Source organism: Pogona vitticeps, chromosome 2, assembly GCF_051106095.1.
Source record: "Pogona vitticeps strain Pit_001003342236 chromosome 2, PviZW2.1, whole genome shotgun sequence".
NCBI lineage: Eukaryota > Metazoa > Chordata > Lepidosauria > Squamata > Agamidae > Pogona > Pogona vitticeps.
Genome location: NC_135784.1, coordinates 154,218,148 through 154,232,817, shown reverse-complemented (window position 1 = coordinate 154,232,817; position 14,670 = coordinate 154,218,148). Strand labels below are relative to the sequence as shown.

The 14,670-nt window shown below is 38.9% G+C and overlaps 1 protein-coding gene across 3 annotated transcripts in view; it reads left to right on the top strand.

Moving 5' to 3' along the window:
• CA10 (carbonic anhydrase 10) overlaps nt 1-14,670 on the top strand; it is a 415,389-nt gene that overhangs the window by 82,079 nt on the left and 318,640 nt on the right. The gene's annotated exons all lie outside the window — the stretch shown is intronic.

Genomic DNA, 14,670 nt, shown 5'->3' with positions numbered 1-14,670 from the left:
CATCAGGGATCTGGATGAACGAACACAGGTCATCTGAGTACTGGAGGCAAAATGTAGTTCAATGAACGTACATGGTGTTTTTGTTTGTTTGTTCGTTCGTTTTTTGTGAAAACAATCTTGGTTGTGACTTTGGTGATTTCATCTAGTGTTTATTTTGTTCTTTTTGCTCTGATAGGCTAGATTTGTTGATGTAGACACCATTTAAGACATAGATTAATACACTTGGGATATTGAATTGAATTGGAATATATTAAATTACCCCAAATGAATTAGCATCAGATTTAGTACATTAGACTTATGGTCAATAAACAGAGCTTCGAGTAGTGTATGCTAATTAATGTTCTTTCCTTATGTCATTTAAATTTTAAGGAGAAAATATACAGTCACAAAAATGTATTAGTACAGTATATTCATTTTAGTATGCCCAAGGAGTACTGATTTCCTTCCAAGGAATAGTCACCTTACAGGTTAATTACAACTTTGAAATAGCCTAATATTGTAGCCACTCATATTGTAATTAATTAAATTTATGAAGCTATTCTCTTTTAAAAGTGAAACTATTTCCAGGAAAAGTAAGTGTAGGGAGGGTTGAGAGTGGGGTTTTTGTCTCATATCAAAGACACCAATATGGTAGAGTGAATGAAGTAAGACAAGCAGATTCCTCAGGAAAGAGTATAAAGGCACATTGGCTGAAATTGCTTTGCACAGTTAGGTGAATGGCCTATCTTTTGTAAGAACATTGCCAGAAAGTAAGAATTCACTGGGGACATTACATGTTTTGTTTTTATTTTTTGTTTGTTTTGGAGTTTATGGGAGTCCACATGTTATCACCATACTTCAAGCCCTACCCAGATTCGGACTGTAATTCCTGAATAGGGCTCTGGAATTATCTCAATGTTGTTGTTGTTGTTTAGTCATTAAGTGGAGTCCAACTCTTCGTGACCCCATGGACCAGAGCATGCCAGGCCCTCCTGTCTTCCACTGCCTCCCAGAGTTGGGTGAAATTCATGTTGGTAGCATCGATGACACTGCCCAACCATCTCATCCTGTCTTGTCCCCTTCTCCTCTTGCCTTCACACTTTCCCAACATCATATCTCAGTGTACATCAGTGTAATTTACAAGTGTTAATGTAACAAGTTCCCATTAGATCTGTGGACCTACTTTTGTTTCAATGAAAAATTGGACTTCATCCATTGTTGTAGGGACACCATTTTTAAAAAGTACAGTGGTACCTTGACTTGCAAACATCTCCACTTATGAACATTTCGAGTTATGAACTGCTCCGTTTGCAAAATGTTGCTTTGACTTGTGAACGAAGCCTCAACTTACGAACTTACAACTTTCCTGCCCTTTTTTTGACCTAAGTTCATCTTAGGTCAAAAGCAGAAAAAAAAAATTTCCCCCTAGTGGTAGAGTGTGGATTAACTGGCTTTGTATTAGTTCCTATGGTCACTAATGCTTCGACTGAAGAACGGCGCCTCGGCATAAGAACAAAAAACAGCAAGTACAGATTTAATGGTTTTCAGAGCATTCCTATGGAAAAGTTTGCCTCAGTTTACGAACTTTTCAATGTACGAATGCCATTCCAGTACGGATTAAGTTTGTAGGTCGAGGTACCACTGTACATAAATTAAGGGTGAAAGTGCATATAAAGGAGAACACACACACATAAGAGAAAAGCACATGAACAAGGCCAACCCAATTTAGGTTTAATAAAACAAGATGTTGAGCACAACTGGCATCTGCAGATCACCCATCTCTATCATCAACTGCAGATCAAGAAGTGGACCTTGCATTTTATGATACTTAGTACACTTAAGTAGTTAATTAAAGGAAGTCTTGTGAGAAAAGTAGTGCTGCTTTCACAGGTTTCAGCAGTTTCATCTGCCTTTCTTTGGCTTATTGCTTTACGTATACATTGTGATGCTTTTCTTTTCTTTTTTTTTCTTTTCTTCTTTTTGGTACTGTATGTTTTATTGTTAAAGCCTGCAAGCCATTTTGAACAATACGAGAACATGGGAGAATGAAGATATGCAGAGTAGCAATGCTTGTGTTTTAAGGCTTGTCTAGAAAAAACATGCCAGGGCACAGGTTGCTATAATATGGAAAGTTAGGCACCTTTCCCCCCTAATATCCCTGCTCTCTTTGTTAGGAAAATAGGCCATGTACATCTCATGCTAGTCAGCATCAGCCCTGGGTCCCTGGAGGAAGCAGATGGTTTTGCTGATTCTCATAGTGATGGAGTGAGTAAGTGGATTATTTACAGGTGGTCAAAAAAAAATAAACAAATGGTGAAGAATGTGGCATTATATGTTCATTAGTGCTTCTTGACATATAAATAGGGAACTTGTAGGGAGATAGGCTTTGTTTAATTCAAATCTGAGCCACTTGTATCTCTTGAGAAAGGGTGGAGAACATCAGACTGTGAGGCCAGATTTGGGTCTCCTTGAGTTCATCAGATGGCCACATCTCTTCCCCCCCCCCAACTTTACTATTTGATGATTTCTCAAATTTGGAAAGTTAGGCACCTTTTTTCCTAATATCCCTGCTCTCAGAGCACAGACAGAGTTCTGACTCCTGTCCTCTGAAGATGCCGGCCACAGAGACTGGTGAAACCTTAGGAAGAAAAACCTCAAGAACACGGCCAGACAACCAAAAAACCTATAACAATCATCGGATCCCAGCTGCGAAAGCCTTCAAGAATATATTTCTCAGATTTATTACAGGTGTTTTTCCTCTTCAGAAGGATGGAATTGCCTCTCTTGAGACCAGATAACTGTCATTAAGAAGTTTAAGCAAAAGCTAACTTCTATTTTATGGTTGTTTTTGGCCTCAGCCACCACTGGCATATGGATCCCAACAATTTCCTAAATTGAATTCACTCTTGAGTCTGAAAGAGGTTCTCCACTCTTCTTGGGCTTGCTAGATAAATCCTTTTATTATTATTACAATAATCTGTTCTTTATTCTTGGACTCCTGTGTCTCTCTCCAAGGAGTTGCAATGATTTTATTATAAGAATTACAGTATGAATGACACCTCCCCCATTTTCCTCCAACAGTGTTTCTGCTTATGACACTCCCCCCCCCAAAAAAAAGTATGGTAATGATCATTTACTGCAGAGACATCTTTATTCAAAAGCAAAGGTTGCTGCCCTGAAGCCATTTACTTGAAAATGTTCCACCCCAGTTGTGGCTACATTTGCTGTTAAGTGATTTTAGAAATGCAGCCAAAACATTTGGCAACACAGAAGCCATTTCTTGTGCTCTACTCTCAATTACAATGGATATATAATATGAGAGCACGCCACAGATGTATTAGCATCATTATAACGGTTCCATACCATGAGCTGATCAGCATAATTTATAGCAGAACTGTGCAGGAAATGTTTTCCTCCAAAAGGACAAAGAGGGAGTGCCATTTAAAAACCTGACTGAAGTTGATCTTCTCTGGAATTTGGAAGCTGTTGAGTGAGACATGCAGCTTTGCCTTCTGTTGCTTGCCTCTTGCATAGACAGACTGCCCGCAGGAGACTGCTCTGTGGGGCACTCCTTGCTTTGATTCAGCTGTCTTGTCTCAAAGGCCCCAGCAAGCTTTTCTATGCTAATATCCCCAAAATGAACTTCAATCAGGGCATCTGCTATCATTCAGCATGTGGGAGGAAAATTTTATTGGAATTAATTATCGTAGATCAGTGCTCAGCTGCCGTGACACCTTTCCTTCTAACTTGGAGTTTTGCATAAGATGGACAAAGACAGAAGTAATTGCTCCCCTCCCCTGGTGCTGTGAGTTGCCATTTTGTACAGTGAATTTATGTACAGAAGCTAGAACCGCAAGACATAAATGCCACTCAAAGAATGGACTCCAGGAATATGCAAAGCAGAAATTTGAACTAGATTCAAAGCCCTATAGCAAGCCAAGTTTGTGCCATAATCATACACTTGAGGTCAGTCCCCACATAGGTCACCCAAGGGTCCATTTTGTTTTCTGCTCCCTTTCTCACACTTCTGAATGGCACAGAATGGGCATTTTACAGTTCACAGTGACAGTTTCTATAATAGGCAGCAGGCTTCTTCCTCATATATAAGACACATATACTGGGTTAGGTTGTCCAGTGCCGAGAGAAAGTCAAACACAAGAAACAACTTGTTCTTTATCTGGCCTTGTAGCCAGATGGGTGGTATACAAAATAAATAAATTAATACAATAATTTTATTTGGGTTAGGCAAAAATATGATTTCTGTTCATTTTTGTGTGAATTTACTAATAAAAGTCCACTGTTCCTGAAAGTTAGGATGGAAAGAAGGGGTGGGAGGGAACTGAATGTGGAAGAAATCAAAACTGATTAATTCTCCCACACAGGCCCAGAGCTTTGAGTGCCTAACTCTTAAAAGTCTAGATTTGAGCCCTTTGCGTTCAAGATTATTGGAGCTATACTGTATTAGGATTGTTATCTTTTTTTTTTTATTAAAGGTGAGGCGCCTCTTCCTTAACACTGAGCTCAGAGATAGCAGCACATCTTACATTTGATCATTGCAAATGTCTGAGAATTTCAGTTCAGTTCACTTTTGAAGAATTAATCAAAAGAATATTCATATATTTCTTCATATTTGGAGTGGAAAGAACTTTAAGTTTGGAAGTGTAGATGAAGGAGAAAAGCAAAACCACTTCCCATCCCTATTTAAGATGCCCTGATAGCTTTGTGGGTTGTTTTTTTTTTTTAATTATATTGCTCCTGAATCAGACTCAAATAATGGCTTCAAAAGGTATCAACTGTTTCATACTTAATAGTCACTCTTCTTGAGCCACCAGATGTAGTCTCAGTTTTGTTGACAGGACCCACAGACTACAGACATCTTTTTCGTAATCAATTTTTTTCATACAGAACTAGCGGGTGGGGGGACAATCGGCCCCATTACTATATTTTACCACACTGTACAACATCTCAAGCAGGGATACCATGCATGTGTGCATGCAATGCAGTTTTTATTCTGTTGGAAAACAAAGCAGAAGTCAGGTGGAAGCATTAGGGGATGGACATGAGCTGGGAATGTGCATGGCAGTAGAGGCAATAAACTTGCCTGCATTCATTCATTCATTCCTAATCCACCGCACTATCATCCTGGTTGGAGAATTATTTTTAGTTATTCTAATCTGAGGACATGAGAGGTGTGCTTAGTATATTGAAAATTTGCCGAGGGGGGCCAAGTCACCTGTTCTCCACTTGATCCTTGCCTTTTATTGTTAAGAACAGGTAGTAGAGAGAGGCTAGTGTAGTGGCTGAGTTCATGAGGTTTTTAATGCTTGTCAGAATGGGTGACTTTGCTTCTTTCAGGAAGACTGACATGAAACTGGTAGCAATGAAATCTTCTTTAGATATGTATTCACGAAGGCTTTCACGGCCAGGATCCAATGGTTGTGGGTTTTTCGGGCTCTTTGGCCATGTTCTGAAGGTTGTTCTTCAGAACACGGCCAAAGAGCCCGAAAAACCCACAACAACCTCTTTAGATACCTATGTGGAATCAGAGGGGGAAAGGGGGGTCTTGCTGCAACCACTCTGCCACGTTACCCCTTTGTTTCTTGAGCATGGGTGAAACTTGGTTGTTGTGAGTTGTGGTACTGGTTTCAGAACCTGCCTGGAAACCCAGTTTCAAACACACTAATCTAAGACTTGGCTGTGCATTTTAACTAGAACACTGGTCTTTCAAGGTAGACTGCCACCACATCTACATAAAACCAGAGCTTTCTCAGTAAGAAAGGGAGTAAGAGACAAGGGAGTCAAAACTGGATCCAGTATCATGGTCCAGTATCAATAACCAGATGAGATTTTTATATTTATTAAAGAGAAGCAAAAAGGTAGAATTTAAAAAAAAAAACATCAAAAAGCAACGTGTGACAAGTTTGGGGGAAAGTGGAAGATCACATGGCATAGCTTCAGAGCATACACAGAGTGACTCTCCAAATTATGGCATGATAGGATGGCAGATGAACATAAAATCCTTCCATCAATTTACCTAAGCCACTCTAAGCCAACTAATGTAATTTATGAAGTTTCTGCATACCAGCTTCCTCCATGCTAACAACCTATCTAGCCATGTTCCCCACAGAAGCATTGGGGAGACAAAAGCAGTTTTCAACCCCTCCAAATACCCAGGTGAAGTATTTTCTCCACTTAACACTGTAGGAGGCTAGCCAGCAAGAGTGGCCTTGGAATGGCTTTTCTTAAAAAGATGAGACCCAAGTGGCTGATATTCCATTACTGGACAAAACTTTAACTGCAACAATGACAACGAGACATTTTTCACAAAGCTACAGGCATGTGTCCATTCCAAAGCCCACATTCCTCTGCCTCTCTGTTGTTTTTTATACCAGTTATTCCTACTCTGTTACCTAGGTATAACTTTGCTAACTTCATTGGTTTGTTCATTAAGTATTTATAGCTGCCCACTTGCATTTGAGGGGTTTGTTTTTTAAAGTTTAAATTTAAACTCTTTTTTTGTTGAGAAAGGCTTGTTATCTCTCACATTGTTGTTAATTAAAGAGAAGCCCTACATAAAAACTCCCCTTAAATTTAAATGTACAGTTTTTAATAAAGATTATATAAATTCCTTCAAATCTAAATATTCCTAAAGCCATGAAGTTAAAATAGTTTAAGCACCTCACCAGATTGATTTCTGGTTGGTGGCTGAAAGGAAAGGAGAAGGGTGAATGGCCTTACAAGATCTACACATCACTATTCAAAAGAAATAAATGGTGTTATAGGCTAAGCACTTTTGAGAAGCAATTATGATTTATTACTTAAATAAAAAAATACTGTAATAGGATTTTTACTACATGTAGTGTTTATTGTTTGCTGTAAGCTCCATGTTCTCTTAATTATATTTCTCAGATTTAGAATTTAGTGGCTCTTTAGTGTTCATTTCTGTGGGAAGACTAAGCAGAATTCAATGTGAAATTTCATTAAGGAATTTTCATCAAACAATGCTACTCCATTCGGTATTTATAGGTCTTAAACCTTATAGATCCGGTTCCTAATAATATAAAATTGCTGGCATTGCCTCAGTAATTTCAGGTGAACTCAAAAAGTTGGCATTCATTGAATTACAGCAACTTTATTGCACACCCCATCCTCACATATCCACTCCATGTAGACATACTGCCGATCTTTATATGTTTAGCACAAAAGTCTGCATCAGCAGTGTCACCATATTCAACTGTAAGTACAGTATTTCCATAATCAGCAGCCCTTTCTTAATTGGACTGTCAGTTACTGAAGTGTTGTAAGTGTTTTCAGCTGAATGGGCCTACAGCATCTCTGCAGGCTTTTACCCTGAACATGTATAAAAGGTCTGTAGGACGTTCAGATGGAATAGGGACATGGGAGTAGATCTTATTGGATTACCATGTTGCCAGCACTCTTTCAGCCATAGATGAGTTCAAGTTGAATACTCAAAGTATTTGTCCTTTTTGTACACTGTTCAGCTCTGTTATTTTGTATAGCTGAGCTCTGGGTCAAATTCAGTGATACATATAGCTTTTTAGAGATTCTCCCCCAGCTTTCTTTCCATCTGTTTCTCAACGCATCTGATTTTCCTCACTTGCATATATGCAATTTATGTGTTTTGTTTTAGAATTGGTTATTGGAATGCAAACACAGTTTTAATTTGTAAATCTGATTGGTGGGACATGAATCTCTCAGGACATCCCACAGTGAGATGGAAAAATAGGTTGCTCACAGAGAATATACATGTCCTTCAATGTCTGTTTTGTCCCTGTGGTGTCTAGTGCTCATAATACCATGTCTGGAACCAGGATAGGGCATCGTTGCGCAAATGCTAAGGCCCTGACACTCTCCATCACAACTGACACCAGCTATGTTATAAGTCCTGCTGAAGTAGGAGGACATCTCTCCTGCCTTTCTATAATTCTTTCAGAATGCAAGGAATGCATAACTGCCTCCAGCCACTATCTGATAAGTCTATGGAGACACTTAAAGATGCCTTGCCAGTAGCCCCTTCAAACCTGGATCTGTCACAATGCTCCGGTTCTTGGTCACGGGGATCTTCATGGCTCCTTCCCAGACAGTCTGCTGAGAACTGTTGAAGTGTTTAGAATTCTCCAAGGGAAGACAAGCTTCCGGGATTTTTAATGTTCTCTTTAAATTAATAAATTGAGATATAGGTGAAGGTAAAGGTTCCCCATGACAATTTTTGTCCAGTCGTGTTCGACTCTAGGGGGTGGTGCTCATCCCCGTTTCCAAGCCATAGAGCCAGCGTTTTGTCCGAAGACAATCTTCCGTGGTCACATGGCCAGTGCGACTTAGACACGGAACACTGTTACCTTCCCACTGAGGTGGTCCCTATTTATCTACTTGCATTTACATGCTTTCGAACCGCTAGGTTGGCGGGAGCTGGGACAAAGCAACAGGAGCTCACTCTGTCGCGTGGATTCGATCTTACGACTGCTTGGTCTTCTGGCCCTGCAGCACAGGCTTCTGCGGTTTAGCCCGCAGCGCCACCACGTCCCTTTTAAATTGAGATATACATTAAAATAAAGTAACAGAGGAAATGGAATCCCTGGGGAGGGTTACCTTTTTTTTTTTGTCTGTTTTATGGTGACATTGGTAGGCAGTAGGGACTGAAACAAATAAGTTTGCAGAATCTAGCTTTGATGGAGGGCTTAATCTAAGGACAGCTGCAATAAATTGGACCTTGGTCCACAGATAACAGGTTGATGGGGCAGATGTTGTAAATCAGTGTAGACTGGCTTAAATCAGATAAAATAGTATACTGCTTTGATTTTAATCAATGGTTTAACCTTTCTTAGTCATACATTCGCTGCATAAGCATACAAGTTAATTGCTTGTATATAACTAACAAACGTTGGTGGGCAGCAAAATAAGAGCCGTAATGCAGCCTAGAGACCTGAGCGAGAATCTTTGGCCTGGCAATCTGCATGCCTTTTGCATTACAGAATTATCTGTTCGGAATGAAGAACAGGTTTTCAGCTTGGCAGTCTCAGTAGACATGCAAATAGGCTAATAAAACCACTTCCTTGGAATTAAATTCCATAGAGTAAGCATGCATAGGATCAGGCTATAAGTATGCAGAAATTTTCTGAAGCGAGGATTAGTAGTTTCTAGGCAGGCAGTATTTTTCCATCACAGATGTGGGAAATTGTGTAGACCACAGCTCACATGCTGCCTGCCAAGATGTCAAATGTGCTCCCCCAAGACTCCCCTAAAAATGGGCCACAAATCAGGATGCCAGACGCTTCATTTTTTATTGTTCTTTTTAAAGCTATGCCTGGGGGACCTGATGCCAGGAGGAGAGCAGGAGTGCAGGCTCTGCAATACAAGCAAACCTTGATATATGCCATAAACATGGTAGTGAGTTTCTGTGCACGCTCGCTAAAGTACTACCTGAGTCTGAATCGACAGAGGTGAGGAGAAGTCCCCTTCAATCACAACTGAGTTTATATGCCTGGCATGGGCTCCATGGGTGCTGACAAGGCCAAGCAGCCAGAGGAAACAGTACCTGCCTGAGCTCATAGCCAAAAAGGACAGGATGGACCTCTCTTTCAACCATGCCATGTGGCTCCTCCAGACGGGTGGAGGAAAGAGAAGTCTTCCCCCCCCCCCAAAAAAAAAAATACATACACACACACACAGCAGAAGCAGCAGCCTGAAGTACAGGTCCTGGCTCACCCAGGACAGCTCCAAAGGAGGTGAAAAAGAAGCCCCCACTAAGGACATAGGAACTCTGGCATGGACTAAGATGCATCCACCCTCTTCAGTGCAGCTACAGGGCAACAGTGGTAACCTCCTCTGCAGTGACATTCAAACTAACTTTTGCTAGTACTGCACTGTAGGTGGCAATGCTAACCCCTGCTGAATTTTCATTTTCCTGATCTCCTTTGATGAGACAGTCCATATTGACACAAGAGATACTGGCAGAACACCTTCTTCCAATGTGATCTGCCCATCCTACTCATGCCTCCCAGCCTGGGCAGTTGAGGATGTTGACCCTGAGATGGGCCGGGATGAGAGGAACTGGGCCTTCATAGCAGTTTGCACCTCTTCCCTGGACTCACATTCTGCCTGACATTTGCCTGGATCCTTCACTGGCAATTTCTAAGAAACTTTTTAAAACTTGGTTATTTAGACAGGCCTTTCAGATTGTTCCACCAACAGAATGCAGGGAAACTGTCAGCCGCTAAGCTGTTTAATCACTGCCATCTTGAACGTTTTACTAAATATTTTATTATATTGTATTTTAAGTTATAATATTTAGTCTATGTCTGTTTCTTTATATTATTTTGAAGTTTATTTCAATATAACTTAATGTTGTTTTATTATAACTGCTGATTATTATTTTATTCCATTGTGAGATAGATAGATAGATAGATAGATAGATAGATAGATAGATAGATAGATAGATAGATAGATAGATAGATAGATAGATAGATAGATAGATAGATAGATAGATAGATAGTGATTGTGTGTGTGTGCGCGCACGCGTGCGTGCGTGCATAGGGCAGTATATAAATTAAATAAATAATAATACTTTTAAATAATACTGCTGGTAGATAAGACTCCCAGATCAGAAAGCACTCGGTCAGCTACTCAGGAACATCAAAAGATAAGTACGAATAGCTCTGTTGCTAGTGACACAACTAGATTCAAGCTAAAAGGAAGTCTAGTTTCAATGTGAAAGAAGTGAAATGAAAGACCTAAGCTGTACAATACATACAGTTGGAACATGGAACAAGAGAGGTGTAAATCAAGGTAAATATATCTGGAGTAGGCTAATTGGAAATGAAGAGCATAAATCCAGTCTATATAATTCCGGCTACATCTCTGCTTTTTAGCTTAACATTCTGATTATGTGCGCTTTACGTTTCCTAATGGATTCTTATGCTAGTAAATGTTCACTAGTAACTGTCCCACATAAAATTAGATCCATTGGCATCCCATATGTCTCCATTCTGATGCTTGGACAACAACAAGTATTTAGAGTATTGTTCTAGAGACAATATGATGCCAAGATACAAGAGGTCTTTTCTCTAGCAAACAGAAGCTGCTCTCCTGTTGCAAATGGTGTGCTCACCCAGGCTTGCAGAGCATTTATGTTGCTAGATTTGATGTACTGCCCTCAGCTTTGCTCCAGGGGAGATTTTTCAAAATTCCCCATCAGGAGAGATATTGTCCGTGCATAGCTGGGGCTCCTGAGGTTTTGTCCCATGGCCTGCTACCTTGTAAATTCTGTGAACAAATAAGAAATGATTTACTTTGTCCCCTCCTGCAAGGTTATCCTGATAAGTGGTTTTTCATGACTGTAATATGAAGCAGGGCCTTCTTACTGGAAGACACTTGATAACCTTTATCCAGATTTTTTTTAAAAACCTTTCTGTAATTCTTTATACAGTACTGTATTGTGTATAAATTTATTGATGTGTATTTGAGCTGGTCATATGACCATAATAAAGTGACTGAAAACAAGTCAGCAGTCTCTTTGATTTGCTTTACAATATGGTTCGGTTATCAGCAGTTTGCTACAGTTACCCAATTTATTCGTACTTATGTAAACTGCCAACAGAATTCTGAGCACTGCATCATTTGTAGTACTTAATCCCAAATGTTATATTAGATCAATACCTTAAAACCCAGTGGCTGATATCTTGTTGTCTAGAGTAGTGTGTCACTCTAGAATAGGCCCATTGAATCAGTGGGGTTCAGATGAGTCAGTTTCCCCATAAGTTCCATTGATTCAAGTAGGACCATTGTAGTTGTCACTTATTACCTTCCCTACTGATTCAGTGGGCCTACTCTAGTGCTGTGTACTACACAAAGCAACAGGGTCTCAGTTAATGTGTATAAAGAACTTCATTCCATTCCATTTTTAAAAAAATAAATTATGCTTTTTAGAGAGACATACAATTAGGGTTCTCCCCCAACATCTGAATCAGTTATTTTAAAATGATGTTAATGCACAAACTTAAATGGATGTCACATCAGTGAGCTGCATTTCTTAAACAACACAGTCTGTCTCTTAATTCAAAGTTATTTGTACTTCACGTGTCCCTAAACAATTGCTCTGCTCTCTGTTATTACGTGTGACTAAATTACAACCTCTGTAAAATCCGAGCAAAATATCAAGGATTTTAAGGCACATATTCACATTATAGGAATCACAGTTGACATTTATAAATGAAGATGACAAAATCAGTACATTTATTATATAATGTGTTTTTGGTCCCTGACATATGAATTGTGCTTGGAGAACTGTTAACACAAATGTGAGTAGCAGAGGAGCAAGGGTAGTAGATTATCTTAATGGAAGATTTACTGTCTCTTATATTAGCTCCCATCCTGTCTGTCCTTCCATTAGTCAGTTAGTCATTTTTAAAGTCAAAGCCAGTTTTGTGTAATTATCATAAAGTTCTGGTTGTATGAAGAGATAGTATAGTAAATGAATGTACAGAAATTCATGGACTTGCAAAATCGGATTGTAGTTTTGCAAAATCATTTTTTTAAAAGTCCTGTGGTAAACTCAGGATGGTACACATAAAACGTAAACACCAGTTGCCTGTAAGGATTGTAGCTTTGGCTATCTCTGTTCTTCTGTTCTTCTGTCAGCAGGCAAATACCTTTTTATTCAGGCAAGCCTTTGGCTTTGAACAGGCTGCTGAGGAAGGGTCTAATGATGGTGGGTTTTACACTTTTCCACCATACTTCTTTGAGAGATGAGAAGGGGAAGGGCTGCAGTATTGTTGGTCATTTGCTGTTAGACTGGAGACTGTGAATGTGTGTAACAGAGTGGAATGTGTGAATGGCATACACCGGTGTGTGAGAGTGTAGAAGAATGAGTGTGAATGAGGCACTATGTATTTTTTAAATGCACACACAAACATTTAGCTGTGAATTTCCACAGTTGTTGTGATCCGGGCAGATAGGAAGCATTAATTTTAATATTCATATTTATAAGATGATTCTTATGTTGTATTGAAATAAAAAAATAAAATTTAAAAAATCCCTATATGAAAAATAATACTTTGCTTATTTTTCAAGTTTTGTGTCCATTCAGAAAAACAATTTTAAACATTGGTGTGTTACTCTTTGAAAAAAGTGTGACACATTCCATGAATGCTGTATGGATTAGTTTTTCTAAAGCAGTGGTGACAGTAGCTGAATAGTAGAATTGTGTAACAGATACATAGGAGGTAAGGTGCAGTGACTAAATACTATGTTATTTTATGTGTTGTCAACTTGGAACTGACTTATAGTGACCCTAAAAGAGTTTTCAAGGTAAGTGGGATATTTAAGGGGTGGTTTTAGGAATTGCACACCCTCAGTGAACTTCCATGGCTGAGCACGAGTTCATACCCAGGACTCCTGAGTCCTAGTATGTCATTCTGTTCACTTCACCACACTGGGTATCACCAAGTTTTTTAGCCAGTAGTAAAACAAGACTCTGTCACTATCCTTTGTACTCCCTCCCTTTCTTCCTTTTTCACTGAAAATGCTAAGACATGAGGAACATTGTTAGGTGTTGTCAAATCAGTTCTTTCTTCTGCTGAACTCAGTGAACTCTGAAAGGTAGTATCCTTAACAGTCCTTCTCAAGTGCTGCGAGCGCAAAACTGTGGCTTCTTCTATGGAGTCAATCCGTTTGACACTGAGTCTTCTTGTTTTCCTGCTGTTTTTGTAGTTTTCCTAGCGTTGTTTTCTTTTCCAGTTAGTAGTATCCTCATGATGAGCCCAAAGTGTCAAAGCCTTAGTTCAGTCAATTTTTACTTTCAGAAAGAGTTCAGGCTTTATGAGATCTACTACTCACTTAGGATAAAATAATTTACATATAGCATTATGTTCTAAATTGAAAGTATATGGACTAAGAGCACAGAGCCACATGCTAATTAATTTATCTTTAACCAATTTGAACAGGAGTTGTATTTTGACATCTCAGTAAAAGCAATAGAAATTTCTGTTATAAATTCTTTGACTGTTTATTAAACCCCTGTAGATTACTACACTGGCAAAAATTAGTTGATTACAGTTGAAGGGAAATGTAAACAGCTGAAATAAATATAAATATAGAGAGGCAAGAGACACGTATATGCAACTCCACACACTTCCATGGCATAAACACTAGATACTAACAACACAGGTACCACAGAGCATCAGGCATTAATAGCAGCAGCAAGAGCAGCAGCAGATGAGGACAACACGGATTTCCTTTCATAGGTTCAAATTGATTTGGCTGGGTGGGCACCTAGAAAAATGTTTTCTGTGTGTCTTTATAATATGCTTAAAGGCTAAGAAATAAAAGTAACTTTATATATTCTTATTTTGAAGAACTTTGGTATATTAGAGGTATTCTCTGCTTTTTCAATGTGCCTTTTAAGGTGATAAGTTCTTTCATTTTTAGAAAGTAATTAAAACATTCTTTTTGGTATCTTATTGTACATTTTATGCTCCTATATTTTGGATTAAATTCTGATTTAAGCATTTGCCTGCACCTTAAGTTTCATTCTCATATATTTTTAAGCATTTCTGCCTACAGTTTTGCATAGCTGTAAGACTTTTGGATGTTTTCAGTATTTGGGATATTTTTGTTTATATGGAACATAGAGGTAATATTAATAAATAAAGCTTTTGGAATTAGACAAGTTGA